Genomic DNA, 17,673 nt, shown 5'->3' with positions numbered 1-17,673 from the left:
GCACGTGACCTATTCGTGGCTAATGAAACACAAGACATCTTCTGAGGAGAGCCTTCTGTCCCAACTTAAAAACAAGCCAACAAACAAAAACACAAGAAAATTGGCCTTGTGCCAATTCTCTGCCTTGAATGCACAGGAGACATCCGGAGCTGCAGCAGCCATCTTGAGCTCAAAATGCAACAGCTAAGGATGTACAAGCCCATATTCTAATGACAGAGGGGAGACACCAATAGGGCCTGTGTCCTTGACAGCATCATTGGGCTACTTCCCTAGCCCTTGCCTGTCCATCCCAGGTTTCTCATTATGTGATTCAAATAAACTCCTATCTGTTTGAGCCAGCATTAGTCAAGTTTCTATTACAGGCAACCAAACACTGTTCCTCTAATAGAACAGACACATGGACTGCATAACTTTCTAGGAAGACTGTGCTGTGTTTGGGGCCTGAGGTCGGGTCGATCAGTATTCCCCCCATTTCCTTTTCCCTTTTTCTCATTCAATCTCTATCCTCACCAATCTGCTCTATACCAAAGGTACTGGTACTTAGCTTGCACATATGTTTTCTTTTATATATACAATATTTTAAAGCACATGAGTGACATCAGTGAAAACAGTGGAGAAGGGAATTCCATGGGCCAGTTCCTCCACAAAACAGCTAATAAAAACTGTCAGGACCAACTTTATCTGAAATCTAAAAGCTGGTTAAAGGTTTACAGCAACCAGGTGAATACATAATCAAGAAAAAAAGTGGCTAAATATCAGTAAGAGAGATTTGTGGCATTTTAACATCCCTGGCCCCATGCCCCGCTACCCAGCTCAATGGTGGTTTTGAAGATGCAACCCACTTCCCTGGTGTGGGTTAGTGGTGCTGCAAAGATCAGAGTAGACCTTGTTTTTACATAATTATGGTTATGTTTGACCTGCCTGGTGACTCCTTGAAGGACTGATGCAATGGTCTTATGTTTATTTCATCTAATTCAGAACTCTCCCTGAGTGAAGAGATGAGTACCAAGAAGCATTGGTCAAAAATGTTTAAAGGCAAATGAATTATCTGCTGTCACCTGGGGCAAAGGATACTGTTTGGGACAAACAACAGATGTACCAAAAAGCCTGGGAAGAGTGAGATACTTTGGAAAACAAAAACTTTGAAAGCTCTTACATATTCCTGGGAAACTAAAAGTTCATATGCATGGTATAGGCTCAGAAAAGACCAAAGAAGGTCCTAACATCACATTTCTAGCTGACTTTCAGGCTTTGTGCAAGCAGGAAGCGAAGACTAGGGCAGAGTTGTAACCTGAGTGGCTGAACGTTGAAGGCATGCTCCAACACACACAGCCTACTGGCTACTTCATCTTTTCTTTTTTCTCTCTTCTCCTACACCTCCCCCCCCCCCCGTTTTCTTTTCTTTCCCTTTCTTTCTTTCTTTTATTTTTCTTTTTCTTTTTTTTTTTTTTTTTGTTTGAGATGTTTAAGGAAATCTCTGTCAAAATTGCTAGCTGGACACTATACTAACCAAAGACAGCAATGGCTTTATATAACAAAGAATACCAGCTTCACAAGATTGTTTCAGAAAAAGCACTAAAGAAAAATCAGCAACCACAAAAATCAAGAATAACAAGGCCTGAGAAGGAGGGGGAATCTGAATTCCAATGCAGTCACATTACAGTATTCAAAATATCCAGTTTTCAACAACAAAAAATTTCAAGGCATGTAAAGACACAAGAAAGTATGACTATATACAAAGGGGAAAAATAAAATAATAGAAATGGTTTCTGAAGAGGCCCAAATATTAAACTTACTAGACAGACTTTAAATCAATCATTTTAAATATGCCCAAAAAGCTAAAGGAAACCGTATATGCAGAACTGAAGGAAACCATGACAATAACGTCTCATCAAATAGAGAAAATCAATAAACAGTTTGTAAAATGAAACCAAATAGAAATTCTGGAGTTGAGAAGTACAATAATTGAACTGAAGAGTTCAACATCAGATTTGAGCAGAGAGAGGAAACGAACTTGAAGATAAATTAATTCAGAGTACCCAATCTTAGCAGAGTAAAAACAAGAATACAAAAAAAAAAAAAAATTAACACAACCTAAGAGACCTGTGGGATACCATCACATGCATAACAGGAGTCCCCAAAAGAGAGGAGAGAAAAAGGCAGAAAGAACATATGAAGAAGTAATGACCAAAATATTTAATCTGTATATCCAAGAACCTCAACAAAATCCAAATGTGATAAATTCAAAGAGGTCCACATTGAGAGACATTGTAATCAAAGTATTGAAAAACAAAGTGAGAATCCCCAAAGCAGCAAGAGATAAGAGACTTGTCACATACAAGGGAGCCACCATAAGCTTAACAGTTGATTTCTTATCAGAAACCATGGAGGCCAGAAGGCAAAGTGATGACAGTCTAAGTGCTTAAAAAAAACTATCAACTAAGAATTCTATATTCAGCAAAGCTATCCTTCAAAAGCAAAAGAGAAATTAAGACACTCCCTGACTTAAAAAACTGGGAGAGCCTGTCCCTAGCAGGGCAGTCTATCTCTGTCCTACAAGAAATGCTACAAGGAGCCCTTCAGGCTGAAATGAAAGGATACCAGAAATAACTTGATCAACGTGAAGAAATAAAAACACTAGCAAAGGTAGCTACATAGGTAAATATAACAGTCAACATTCATGTATATTTACTTATTTCCTTCTTTATGTGATTTAAAAGACAACTACAGAAAACAATAATTACAAATCTATGTCAGTGGGTACATATGGTATCAAAATGTAATTTGTGACAACACAGCACATGTGCACAAGAGAACAGTAAACAGTGAGAGGTTGCGTTCCTAAAGCACGGAACAGCACCCATACCCTAGAAAAGACAGCCTCTCTGCTACATCCTCTCCACTTTGCTAGTTACCTGCCTGGTCTTTACAGGCATTTGACTTTGCAACTCCTCCGTTTAAAAGTGCTTCCTGAATAATCATGCTTCTGCTTAGAAACCCCAAATGGTTCTTGATTTCCTAGCAAGTACAATTCAGCCTTCTTGGTCTGGCATCAAAGCCTGGAATGTGTCTCTTTTCCATCTCTTTGGCCTCACTTCTAATGATTCTGTGTGGCACACTCAACAATGCAGAAAAACTGAACTCTTCCTATTTCCAATCTCCCTAAACGCATTCCCTACCTGGTTTAAGCTTTACTGAAGCTTCTTCAGGACTGGATGGAATGACCTTCCCCAGCTTTGTAGGTGTAAATCCATCCAGCTGAATTCCAGTGATATTCCTTTGTCCATTCTCCCTTCCAGAAGCCTGCTCTCCCTCTTCTGGACTCCTGTACTTCTCTGTAAGTATTACTTTCTATTTTGTATTTGGCTGTGGTGGACATTTCTTATTGTTCGTTTTAGATTGTCAGAGAGTCATCTTTGTAACTTGGAAACGTCACCTGATTGGGAATCCAAGGAACTGCATTAGAGATAGCCTTGAGTAGACTATTACGTTTTCTAAGTTTCAATGTCATCATTTAAAAAAAAAAAAATGAACCAATACCTGCTTTACGAGATTCTTGTGAGAATTCAGTGGTGTTGTTTATAATCTGTAAAGTTCATTTTACAGATGAAGTTTACCTTTAACACTTTAGCCTGGGGTCAGGGTCCATATTTTAGTCACATTTATATCTAACAAAATACTCAACACACAGGAGGTGAGTGGCCCAATAAATTTTTGTGGAATGAGTGAACATGCTAAGTGTGTGGTGAGATGAAGCTGAATAATTTTAAATCATTTACAGGCATTTTTATGGATGATCTTAGCATCCTATCCACAATGTCTACCAGAGGTAAGCAACACAAGAATTTCTTTTTTTAATGGATGCAGTTAAATGACTCACCTTAAGTTTTAACACAAGCAATGGCTTCTTTTACTACCAACACAACTTTTCTGGGTATCCCTCAAGGCAAAAATTCTCTGAACTCAAGGCTCTTTTTCACAATCCAATTATCAAACTGTCAAACAAAAGTGGGAGAAGGAAAACTGCATCATGTGGAGCAAAAGCATACTCAGTTTTTATTCTAAAAAAGGATTTTCACCCTGAACCAGTTCTGTTTTACTCTGGTTAGTAAATTGGGCTTTTACGTGAAGAAAAGGTTGGAGAACTCAATAGTATCTATTTCCTGACAGAACGATCATAGATAGCATCTTACGGAAAAACCCGAATGAACTTTTTAGCCAACCCAATGCAAAGAAAAAAAAAGAACTGCGAAGAAATATGCTATACTTACTGTGTTTTCCCTCTACTTGATTATTTGTGTTAGTGTCATATCTTAACTATACGTGGTGATTACTGGAAGATAATGAAAGCATTCGTTTTAGACGATTTATTTTTACAGAGAATATACAGCAACCAGATTTTTAAAAAAGACTCTATTATTGAGGGACAGAAAAGAACACGGGTTCTATTAAATACAGTTCTTGTCTGACAACATGCATCATAATGGAATTCTGCATGTATAAACTGATCACCCTGGAGAAAAATGATCCTCAGTCACCCAGTCTAGTTGACGAATTTAAGAGTTAGTGGACACAATACAAAGAATACATTTCGTTCAGAAATAACATTGATATAACACTACTGGAAGATAGAGCTTATTAACCTGAAATAAATAACAGACTAAATCAATTTAAACCCCTACTCTTATCAAGGAAAATGTTAACTATAGTAATTTTGCCAAATTGCTGTCATCCACATTCTTCTTTCCGAAGAAAACAAGGTGATGCATTTTGAGCTCCTTTAAATATAATAAAAATGATATATTAACTGTAAAAAAAAAAAAGGATTTTCAATACAAAAAGATGGTTTACACGAGTAAAACTGCTGATTTTATTAGTAAAATAAAGCAACGGTTCACCTTGAATTCATTTACCTACTAATGTTAGGCCACCTAAAGAGGACAATGTGTTCACAGATGTGATTTTCTAAGAAATCAACTGTTGCCTTCCTGAAGATGTTTCTCAGCACCAAAATATTCAACTGGACCATCAGAACTCTCTAAGACAGTGAAAAACACTCATCAAGTTGAACAATGATTTTTTTGTTCTTATGAAAAAAATCTTTTAGACTATTAAGATTCGAAATTGGCACTGGACATAGATGAGATTATATTATCTAAAATTGATTATATATAAAGACATTAATTGAGTGAAAATAAAAGTACAGAACTATGGGTCAACTATAATTATAATTGTTAAGAAAATATATTGGCACATGAAGAAAATGTGGGATAAATGGATTATTTTATGTAATAATATGTTATATTATGTAGTTATAAACATGTTTATAAATTAATACTATAATTAATATATAATTATAAAATAATGTAGAATAATTTTTGAAAATTTTTCTCACATCATTACCCTTACAATAACAAATGCAAAGGACAAGAAAATCTAGGGTTTTTGGCTTTCAGGGTTCTGTTTGTTTGTTTGTCTTTTTTGCTAAAGCCAGAAAAACAAAAAACAAACAAACATGGAAGCCCTCAAGTTAGTGCATTGTCTCCCAACTTTTAATACAAATAATATATATGTACGATACCTTTAGAAAAATTACTTTTCTTCTGCTAAGATTATAAACAGTTGTTATAGTTTATTTGCACTGTTGTTCGCTAAATTGTCTCTAAATTTTAAATGTAAGAAGTGTGAAAATAACTGACAAATCACGTTCTGTATTTTTTAATTTGGAACAGAAAAGTTCCCTAGCACCAAGTTCATAAATAACCAAGAATTCTTGGGTTTGAAAGTAAAACTCCAAATAAAATGTTGGGTAATTAATCTTTTTTTTTTAATATTGGTGCTTTTCTATTTAAGGAAAATATAATTTTTTTAAAATAACCCTCTCTATGCAGCATTCACTTCTTATAAATAAGAAAGGCACATGTGTGCTGATTATTTTCACCTGTTTACTTTAATTTTCAGGTAGGCAGTCCTGGCCAAACACTCCCTAAACTCTTTCCTCGCATTTGTTTGTTGGCTTCTGCTCCCTCACAACCCGCAAGAAATCAGAAAAAGTAAGAATATTTTAGCCACTGGACCACAGCATTATTGCCTTGCAATATTTCTTTGTGTCACTTAATGTTTAGTGATTTCAGATATACCTTTAATAGCTAAACATAAAAGAAATGGCTAAAGTGTTTACAGATACTTTTTTTAAATCTGAAAGCCACCCAAAATCGTCTTAGTCTATGGATTACACACTTCTACATCATTGATATTTATATACTTTGTCAATTTAACTTGGCTTTGGCTATTGGCTGTCAAATTCTATTTAGTTTCCAGATGGAATGAGATATTTAAAACTATCTATTAATAATTCTGGAAGAATTCTCCTGAAATACTAAGACAGAGAGAAAGTGCTATAATGCTATTAGATAGTGGACATCAGTGGGTATGATATGTTGAGCTAGAATTCACTTTTATACATATTTCCTTCCTAAAATCTTTACCTTCCCCCAATTTTGGATACTTCAAAATCCACTGAGACTCCAGCCAAATGAACAGCTTACACTTTCTTCAGTAGTTATTTCATTTTTTCAGTGAGAATATGGAAAAAGTTTGGAATTATCGCACGAGAATATAAGCTCCCTGAGGTCAAGAACTTCCGAAATTCTGTTCACTGACTGTTTCTCCTCGTCACCGCATAATGTCTGGCACACAGCTGGCATTCAATAAATATTTGTCCCTCATTTGTTGAATTTGTAGAACTAAATCACAAAAAGACTGAACTTAGTAGTCAAAGAATTGCAAGTAGAAATCTTAACAATTTTGCTGTCAACGACAACAACATCATTTTTCATGATTACTTTCTAAAGTTCAATCTCTTGAACTCCGAGGCTCTTTTACAGAACCAGATAGAGCATCATTTTATCAGTGTGGGACAGCCCACCTTGCTGACCACACAGGGTCACTGCAAAGCAGGACTGCTTTAGGTAGTAGGACCCACTTAGTAAGTTGTCATTTAACTACACTTAATGACAACCTATTCATCTGTGGGAGCGGCTGCCTCTCCAAGAGGTGAACAAATAGCTCTCTTCGCCGCGGAAGAAATAGACTCAGTACATTTGAGCCTTTTAACAGCCTCCCTATTTATAATTAGGACAACTCTCAGTACTCACACCATCGCTGGTGTCATTAGATTCTATAAATATAAATGCATCTCTTGTGCTTCTTTCTTTTTGGTCTCTGCACTTCCTCTTCGCAGCTTCCATTTTGAACAGTCCTAAGACGTTTGTTCAGAGTCCTGAAGTCTTCAAATGGCTCAAGGAAATGGTATCACCTGGTATTATAGATTCTCTGCCCATGACCTCAGTGGACCACAAAAATAACTCCCCTTCCTTAGGTATTTTCCAGGGGTGATCTGGCTATCCATAGGAAAATAGGTGATGTCTCTCTGTCTGGAGTAGTATTTAAACAAAAGGCATGAGGAAATCTAGTGTCATGTTAGGTGAGGAAGAACTCTCTTCCTGGAGACGCTCTCCCCTTTCCCACTGGCTGTTCCAGGTGCATCCCCCGTGGTTCTCCCTGCCCCCTGCCTGTGCTCCCATGACCATTCAGACCGCAGGCCCCTTCTCCTCAAGCATATCTCCCAGGCTGGACGGTCCTCTAACTACCCTCACCTTCCCACCCCCTGGGGTATATACACCATTCACATCCAATCTCAAGTCTAGGCTCGGCCCTAGCTGCTCCAGACACCCTAATCTTTTCCTGCTGTGGGGTCCCATGACAGCCGGTGGTTGCAAAATGTCCCTGGTCGGGGGTGGGGTGGGGGTGGTGAGTGTTTACTTCAGCTTCAGCCAAAACATTCCCTTGCTTGCTTGTTTTATATATTAGGCTCCAGGTAAGTGTTAATTGAAGAAAGAATTCTGTCATTAAGAAAATAAAGTAACGGACTTCCCTGGTGGCGCAGTGGTTAGGAATCCGCCTGCCAATGCAGGGGACACGGGCTCGATACCTGGTCCGGGAAGATTCCACATGCCATGGAGAAACTAAGCCCGTGTGCCACAACTACTGAGTCTGAGTGCCACAACTACTGAAACCCGAGCGCCTAGAGCCCATGCTCCGCAAACAAGAGAAGCCACCGTAATGAGAAGCCCACGCACCCCAACAACGAAGAGTAGACCCCACTCACTGCAACTGGAAAAAGCCTGCAAAAAAGACCCAAAGCAGCCAAAAAACTAACAAATAAAAACAAATTTAAAAAGAAAGAAAATAAAGTAAAAATAAAATCCAGAAACCGTTGGTTTTCAGGGCTAATTTTGGTAAACAATTGGTTACTGGATTATTTAAGGTTTAGTCCTGTCTTGCAAGACAAATCAAGAGGCTCTTGAAGGCAGAATGTATCTTATTTTTTGCAGGTATCACCCTTGGTGTGTAGTATAATGCTCTGTCCATGGTCAGTGTTCTAGAAAACACAGCTGAGTAAATGAATTTTAATGTTAAAATTAGAATATATCATAGAGACACCCCTCCTCTCGAAATGAACTTTATGGGGTACGAGGAATTTCTATATCTCAGTGTGGTTGGTTGTTAGACGGGTACGTATCTATCTGTATAGATATATATTTTATATATAGAATATCATCAAACTGTACACTTAAAGTTAGTGCACTTTTTATGTGCTTTACTCTATGAGGTTAGCCCTCAATTTTACATAAATACACACAATTAAAAAGTAAGAAAAATGCATCTGCTCAACAAGCATGAATTGCGTCCATATTATATTCCTGGCTCCGGGCAAGGTACTGTGTCCCACATTCATTCACCAGTGACTACACACTGTGAGATAACATGGTCCTTATTCTCACAGTGTAAAGTCACGTGAGCAGGACAAAGGACTAAATAAGCAATTGTAGTCAAGAAGGATAAATGTGTACTAAACCTGTACAGTGATGCAAGCATTTAATTTTATGATGTGTAGATATTTAAATGCCAGTTTTCACAATGTAAATGGAGAAGCCCAGATTCAGATACCCGAAGTCACTCAGCTCCCTGCCCACCTGGTGACAACGTCTGGGTGCAGCACCAAGGCAGCACCTCCTCAGAAGGACAAGTGCAGACCTGGCTGCCCAGGGACCCTTGGCCCCTCACTCCTGGCTCCCTGGCCAGTGCTGGGGCCTCTGGGTCTCCTCTGTCCTCAAGGGTCCCTTTCTCCTGGTGCCCCCTGGAACAGGAGGATGTGAAGGAGGCGGAAAGTGAATTACCTTTTATTGAACACCAACTCTGTGCCAGTTACTGCACTAAGCAACGTGTCATCTCTTCTCACAAACCCTCAGACTTTTGTCCAAGTCTGCAATCCTCATTTCATGCATGAGGAAAGCGAAGATGACAGAGGCTAAGCAGCAGTGAGTGACAGGGCTGAGACTGAAATCCAGGTCTGGGCACTAGGACTGGGGCTGCCCCAAGAGTTCCTCCTTCCAGAAGTTTAAGCAACTCTCGGGGACCCGTGTCAATCCTTTTTCTGGACCCAGAACATCTAGGAGAATGGAAGGCTGCACACAGCCCCGCTGCCCAGCACATGAAAACCAAGGAGACCAGCGTGTTCCTCTGTCTTTCCCCATAACGACGTGGGCTGCGGGAACCAGCTGGCCATCCCAAGGTTCAGATGCCTCTATTCTAAGCCTCGATAAGATAAACACACTCGGCCCGAAGGAAGCAGTTCTACAAACGCAATTCCCCAACTCCAAACACTGTAAGAAGCCCTAGCCTAGTGAAATCATTTTATTTCCTAAACGGGAAGATATCTTTGAGATACAAGTCCTGTGAGAACTGGGTACTTATTCTGAATAACTGCTATCATAAGAAAATGACTTATTCATGTCTTGCTTTTTAAAAAACTGTTTTTCTATCAGCCATGTTGTGGTTTTTTTTTCTCTCCGACACAACTTTCTGCTTCAAACAGCATTTTTCAAAAAAGCAAATTTTAATTTTAAAATGCTTTATTTTAGACAAATCTTGCCAGTGCAATAAAGGATCAGTTTTAATTTCCTAACAGATATACGCTCCTCCCCAGTGTCCTAGGGAACTGAGCCTTACATGACTGCAACAGAACGGTGACCTCATCCTAGTAGGAAAAACACTGCACACGCCCACCCCCTCCTCAAATTTTTCCAACACTTCATATGAGACACAAAATAGCAAGACGATCAAAGATGACAGAGCTGGCAGGACACGCGAAGCTGAAACAGGAAACTCTGTTATCCCGCCTCAAAGATAAGGTTTAGACAAGTGCTTTTCAACCACCCAGGAGGTTGTAGGAAGTAGCGTGATGTGACAATTACACAAGACAGGAATCTCAGGCCTGCTTCACTCTCAGCTCTGTCACTAGCTTGTGATGTGATCTTGGGCAAGTCTGTCCAATTCCCCACACCTCTGGTCTTGATATCTACAGCCAGTGGGGGTCACACCATAACAACACTGGCCAGCTGACTTGACAGGGTCGCTGTGAATAGCAAATAACATAGCAATTATCACACACACACAGACACACACACACATGCACACACACACACGCTACACAGCGGCACCACTATGGGAATCTAGCACTGTGCCTGGGGTGGCCGGGTAGGAGGAATATATGACAAGTCGTAATATGCAAAATTCTGCATGGGTATTTACTGGAAGAAGAAGTAAATTTCAGTCTCCATGTCAATCTGTTGAGCTCTTCTCCTGCCTCTGTGTCTTCTTTTCAATCCCTACCACCTTCCAGTCTTTAAAACCTGCCGTTCCACTCAGAGAGACAAACTGGGATGTGACTTTTTGCCGACACTGATGTGGGGTCTTGGCAACAGCAAATACAGGAACTCCCCAGCCCTCTGAGAGTGGTCATTTCAATTTTCCTCTCCTTATGACAATGGAAATAAGGACACTGGAGAGTGTTGTGGACGGAACATTTGTGTCCCTCCCCCCACCCTCAAAATGCACAACCTGATGCCCTAGCCCCCGGTGTGAAGGTATTTTGTTGCATCTGATCACAGCATACGTGTGCTGGAAAGAACACTTGCATCAGGAATTAGCAGCCTGTGAGGCATGACGCAGACATATATGGTGGTAGCCTCAGAAAGAGAAAAGAGATTGTCAGAGAAGCTGAAATACATTACAGATGCCTCAATCTACACTTCAGCTAAACACAATGTTTTTTAAGTAATCCCTGTTGAAAAACTAAAGCAGGAATCAGCAAACTAGGACCCACACACCAAATCCAGCTTGCAGTTCTATGGCCTGTGAGCTAAGAATTGTTTGTCCATTTCTAAATGGCTGAAAATAAGATGGTACTTCATTACACATGAAAATGACAGGAAATTCGAACTTGAGTGTCCGTAAACAGAGTTTTACTGGGACCCGGCCATGCTCATCCCTTTACATGTGTCTAGGCTGCTTTTGTGTGACAAGGGCAGAGCTGGGTAGTTGTGACAGAGACCATATGGACCATGAAACTGAAAATATTTAGTGTCCTACCCTTTACAGAAAAGGTTTGCCAATCCTTGATCTAAAGTTCGGTTCCCATGAAGGGAGACAACAGTGTCTGTACACAAACGTGGTCAAGCAAACATAAAAAGTGAGTGAAAATACAGGGTGCCGCAATACAAAAGCAATTTCCTCTTCTACGTCACCGAGTTCTGAGCGAGGTCCCTCTGGGGAGAGATCTGGGCAAGGTTCTGAGCGGCTCACCCCTCCTCCCCTCAAGAGCCGTTCTGCTTTCATCCGTATATATTGCGATGCCATGTGTAATTTTATTTGAAAAAAGGGTTTTCTTTCCAAAACAAATAAAGAAGTTTGAAACTCGCTGTGACTTATTTATCTAGGAGAGAGGATTGCAAACTCAAGCATGTTTCAAAGGTGGTGAATGAAAAGGGACCATTACATGTGGAAAACCACAGAAACCAGGACTAAAACCCAATCGGCTCAATTTGCTAAGAACAGAACGCAGGCAGCCAACATGGTAGGTTCTAAGAGGACATGATCTTTGTCATAAGGCACCTTCTTCCACCTCCGCTTAACCCGGTCTTGCAGATAGCCCTGGAGCACCCTTCATTAAACGTATAAAATCACCAAGCAATTTGATTCACGGGCCCGTATAAGGGCCATACACCCATTTTCCTGGTAGCAGCCCAATCAAAACCTTTAAAGAAACTACAAACAGGGCTGCAGAGCACCTTTAACTTATTTTTATAAGTAATGAGTCATTAACAGGTACTTCGGGAGGTAATTAAAGGGAAACTGATAGCAGCAGACTGTAAGGCTCAGAGTTTTCCTGTTTACTTTGTCAGTAAAGCCATCGTCTTCTATACACCATTCTGGCATCTGAAATACTAGCTTCGTCGCACAGTATGCAACTAGTAAACTGATATATGCTAGGTTCCATCTAAAAAAGCAGCTCTACCCTGTCACGAGATGTGAAGGCAGGAGCTGAATGATCTGTTAGGAAGGTTGCAAGAGGCTTCCTGCCTTGAGGGTAGGATAGGAGCCTTTCAGACCTAAGAGCTTATGGTTTGATAGTGTTTCTGGCTGAAGGGAGCATTCCAGATCTCCCGAACTCGAACCTCGCAAGGTTTACAGTGTGAATGTTTCGGGGCTTTTTGTTTATTTATTTACATTACATATTTTTGTCTGTGCCGGGTCTTCATTGCTGCGCGAGGGCTTTCTCTAGTTGCAGCAAGCGGGGGTGGGGGGGCGGCTACTCTTCATTGTGGTGCGCAGGCTTCTCAGTGCGGTGGCTTCTTGTTGCAGAGCACAGGCTCTGGGCACGCAGGCTTCAGTAGTTGTGGCACATGGGCTCAGTAGTTGTGGCACACGGACTTAGTTGCTCCTTGGCATGTGGGATCTTCCCGGGTCAGGGTTCGAACCCGTGTCCCCTGCACTGGCAGTCGGATTCTTAACCACTGTGCCACCAGGGACGTCCCTACAGTGTGAACATTGGGGTGGATTCTCCTTCCCAACATTGGCAGAAGGGTGGTTTGGGACCTAGGAGATCCAACCTGGTAAGTCAGCCACAAGCCCTGGCACGTGAGGGCCGCTGAGGGTAGCACTGTATCTATTACCTGGATCTGTCCAGGTGCCCGTGTGAATGGGTGAGATGTAACGGACTTTGTAACCTGATATGTGTGGGACTGTAGCTGATCGTGTGTGTGGCTGTCTGAACTTGAATGTGTGTGTCTTGTACGACCGCAGCTTGGTATAAATATGTACATGGCCACATGTGACTGTGGTTGAGTACGCTTGTGTCCTGATAGCCTCACACTAGAAATACAGCAGGTACTGCACCACAAAAATAAATAAATAAATATAAATTAAAAAAATTTTTTTTAAAAAAGCAGCTCTGGTACCTATTTATTAAGACTAAGTCTTGCAGAACGCCTAGGGCAGTCACTGCTTCTTACGTATTCAAATCAAGAAAGGCAGTAAGAACTACTAGGAAAATGAGGAATCACCTGTGTGTTATATTTTAATAAATATGGGTGGTAATGAGCATAAAAAGATCAAGCAACTTCACTATGCACCACATTTTTCTTTTGCAGGTATTTAAATGAGGAAATTAATTACATAAGCCACATACCGGCAAGAATAGAGCACTTGCTGAAAGCCAGGCCAGGACTCATCATCCCAAAGTCAAATCTTTTTCCATATAAGTGACCCTCCAAAATGATATGCATCCATGGGAAAATAAAACTCCCAATATAAGCATTTCTCTTACCCACGATTTTTCAGTATCTTGGTTCCGGCAAGGTCAATTCTGTATTTGTTTTCATTGTTCACCCAGTAGCAAATCCTTAATAAGTTGCTTATTTTTCCTGCCCCTGTTTTTCTAAACTTCTCACCTATTCTAAAAAGTTGTCCTATATTTCGCACGACATGGATGTCCAGTCATGACGCTGTATACCTCAAACTTGTACAGTGCTGTACGTCAATTACATCTCAATAAAACTGAAAAATTATACTTTAGGTTGTTCTAAATATTCTAAAATAGAGAGTGAGAAAACTTCCAAGTGAACCTCCCTTTAAAGTAAGAAGCAGTCTGGGCCGTAAGAGGCAGGGACGGGACCCACCCGCCTGCTGTGGAGCGTTCTGACTCTGTAATGACAGTATGTTGAAAACGTCCTCCCTCAGCCTACAGTCTGCAGTGTCTCTGAGAACATACTGTAACCACATTCCCGAGCACTTCTGTAGCCAGATAAATAGATCAAGACCAAATCTCAGGCATGGAAGAAGGGCTCTAGCAAGTCTGAGTTATGCATATGGGACAGGCCGCATAGTCTTAGAATTCCCATTGAAACTGTTACTTATGTTATAATCATTTTAAAAGGATTTCTAAGAATTGTGGCAATTCTGTGTAGTCAGATACAGCAAGTAAACACACGCATACATAAGCCCCCCACACATAAAATCCCTCTTTGCTACAAAGATGCTATAAGAAAGCATCACTGCAGGGGATCTGCAGCCATGAAGTCGATGTCAGACTGATTTTGCTTTTCTTTGCTTGCCCCCTGGTGGGGAGATAAACGTAATGCACTTGGATGAAAGGAAGACAAAAATAGCCAGAAGAGCCAAAAGAATTCATCCTTCAGATAACAAGAGTCTGGCTGTAAAAGTACAAGCACAGAGAAGACACTTGAAACAAACACATAACTTTCCAAATAGTCTTGGAATCTTTAAGTCACCCATCCACCCTCCAAAAAAAGTCAGCCTTTCACGCCCACTGCCTACTGCTAAGGTATTACAACATTCCAGTCTAGGTTCAAAAGACTTGATTCCAAAAAGTAATATCATCACTTCCGTCCCCTTTCCTCTAAGCACTCCACTCCCCAACACACACACATACACACACACACCCCTCCAAGAAAAAGAAGGGAAGCTTTGCAGGCTCGGTCATCATCCTCTGTGTCCCTCGATGGGAATATTTTACACAAAGGAAAACAAACAAAACCCTTAGAGCGTTCACCAAAACTAGCTACGGACCCGGTACCAACTAATTTGGGTATTTTGAAAGCTGATCACTTCATAATTCATATTTAAAAGTTACATGGAGTCTTAGCTCATGCAATCTGCATAATATATGTGTACCATTTCATCACACGTAACTTGTAAGAACTAACCAAAGTAACTCATGTATTCAACTTACTTCCATCAAATTGTTAATGATCATTAACTATTAATTTATAATAATTGTTAGGTAGTTAATATAAATTACTAGAATGCCCTAAAATGGAAAGAATATGAAATGTAAAGCCAAAAAACCACAGTTCTAACTCTAGCTTTTATCATTAATTTACTGTCATCTTGCAGTGTAAACTTCCAGGCAGTGAAGTAACTTTCTCAACTGTAAAATCAGGGACTTGAGTGGAAAAGTCCCCTAGGGTCTCTGCAGCGCTGACATTGGTTGTTCAAAGAAACAAGCAGAAGAGATGCATCTTCCATTTCCCTTGATCAGAGTGCCCTCTAGTGGCTCCCAGGAAAAATCACATAATTTTTTAACGATATTTTTGCATATATATACGTTGAACTCAGTGGTACCCAAAACTTTGGATCGGTGTGATGGTTAACTTTACATGTCAGCTTGGCTAGGCCCATGGTACCCAGATACTTGGTCAAACACCAGTGCAGATGTTGTTGTGATGGTATTTTTAGATGTGATTCACCTTTTTGTCCATAGACTTTGAGTAAAGCAGATGACCCTCCATAACATGAGAGGGTCTCAGCCAGTCACTAGAAGCCTCAAGAGAAAGACACTGAGGCCCCCCAAGGAAGAAGGAACTTCCAGACTGCCTTTGGACTCGAGACTGCAACATCCACTCTTCTCCGGGTCTCCAGCCTGCCAGCCCACCCTGCAAAATTCCAACTCGCCAGCTCCCCGCTATTGTGAACCAATTTCTAAAATTAAACGTCCATCTCAGTCTCAACCAATCCCTCTCCATATATTTACAAACACATATATATACAGAGACATCCCACACACCCACACACCCTCGTGGCTGATTCTTTCGAGATCCCTGACTGATGCAGTCAGCGATTCTTAAGTGCTTCCTAGAAAATGCATGTGTACTTCTGTCTCCAAAGTGACGATTTCTGCAAGTTAGGAGACCTGTTGAAGGTGAGAGTCTGTGACTCACGTGAGCGGGTGGGGGCAGAGCAAGTATTGAGCTACAATCGGCTACAAGTACACAGGTCCCCCCATCCATCACTGTCACAATGAGCTGTCCCGAGTGAGGGCAGCACAGAGAGAGACTAAAATCTTTGAAAACCGTAGCACAATTTCAAGCGAGAGTATTAAGACACAGGGCCTCTTCACACACCGCCGGGCCGTGGAAAACTTCAGACAAGGCAATCTGGCCATTTATGAGAAGCTCCCATGAAGTGTTGGTGTCTTCAATGCAGTCATCTCATGTCTCAGTAAATAACAGATCTAATCAGCCAAGATTTATACAGATATGTTCATCCCAATGTAAGTCATATTAAATCTCAAAATGAGGGCTTCCTAGGCGGCGCAGTGGTTGAGGATCCGCCTGCCAATGCAGGGGACACGGGTTCGATCCCTGCTCCAGGAAGATCCCACATGCCGCAGAGCAACTAAGCCCGTGCGCCACAGCTATTGAGCCTGTGCTCTGGAGCCTTGAGCCACAACTATTGAGCCCATGTGCTGCAACTACTGAAGCCCACGCAACTGGAGCCTGTGCTCTGGAACAAGAGAGGCCACGGCAATGAGGAGTCCGCACACCACAACGAAGAGTAGCCCCCGCTTACCGCAACTAAAAAAGAAAGCCCGCGCACAGCAAAAAAGACTCAACACAGCCAATAAAATAAATAAATAAATTAATTAATTTTTAAAAATCTCAAAATGATCTGTCAGGAAAATGAAGTATGACACACCCACAGAATTACCTTTTAGTCATTAAAAAATTTTAAATAATTCTAATGATCACAAAATTGTGTTCAGAGAAAAAAGCAGGATATGACATTTAATAAACAGGCTTTTTAAATGTAAAAATATCACTAAATGTAAAAAATGTCACTAAATATATTTCACATGATGTGTATCATGTCACATACCGACCTCATATGTGACTTTAATTTTACTTTCCTGTATTTTCTAAAGGATCCACAGTGAACGTGTTCTCTAATAATTTAAAATAAAATGTTTCTATACAGTGAATGCTACTCGAACAGATATTTGCACACCCGTGCTCACAGCAGCACTGCTCACAGCAGCCGAAAGGTGGAAGCATCCCAGGTGTCCGTCACCAGGTGAATGGATAAAAGGTGGTATATTCATATGATGGAACTCTAGCCCCATAAAGGAATGCAATTCTAATACTGGCTACAACATGGATGAACCTTGAAAACATTATGCTTAGTGAAATCAGACAGACACAGAGGGATAAACACATATGATTCCACTTATGTGAGGTACCAAGAAGAGGCAAATTCATAGAAAGTAGAATACAGGTAACAGGGGCTGGGCTGCGGTGGAGGGGTGGGAAGTTTGTGTTTAACAGGTACAGGGTTTTTGGAGGGAATAGTAAAAAGTTTTAGGTATACACTGTGCTGATGGTTACCAACAATGTGGATGTATTAAATGGTAAATATTATGTTGTTATGTATATTTTGTCACAATACACAAAAAGGGAAAGCCCTGGGATG

At 40.6% G+C, this 17,673-nt stretch overlaps 1 protein-coding gene across 1 annotated transcript in view; it reads right to left on the bottom strand.

Annotated features, from left to right (window-relative positions):
* Positions 1 to 17,673, bottom strand: part of STOX2 (storkhead box 2) — a 206,731-nt gene that overhangs the window by 159,563 nt on the left and 29,495 nt on the right. The gene's annotated exons all lie outside the window — the stretch shown is intronic.

Source organism: Hippopotamus amphibius, chromosome 10 (genome assembly GCF_030028045.1).
Source record: "Hippopotamus amphibius kiboko isolate mHipAmp2 chromosome 10, mHipAmp2.hap2, whole genome shotgun sequence".
Lineage (NCBI taxonomy): Eukaryota > Metazoa > Chordata > Mammalia > Artiodactyla > Hippopotamidae > Hippopotamus > Hippopotamus amphibius.
Note: the sequence above shows the minus strand (reverse complement) of the source record. Positions and strands in the feature narration are given on the sequence as shown.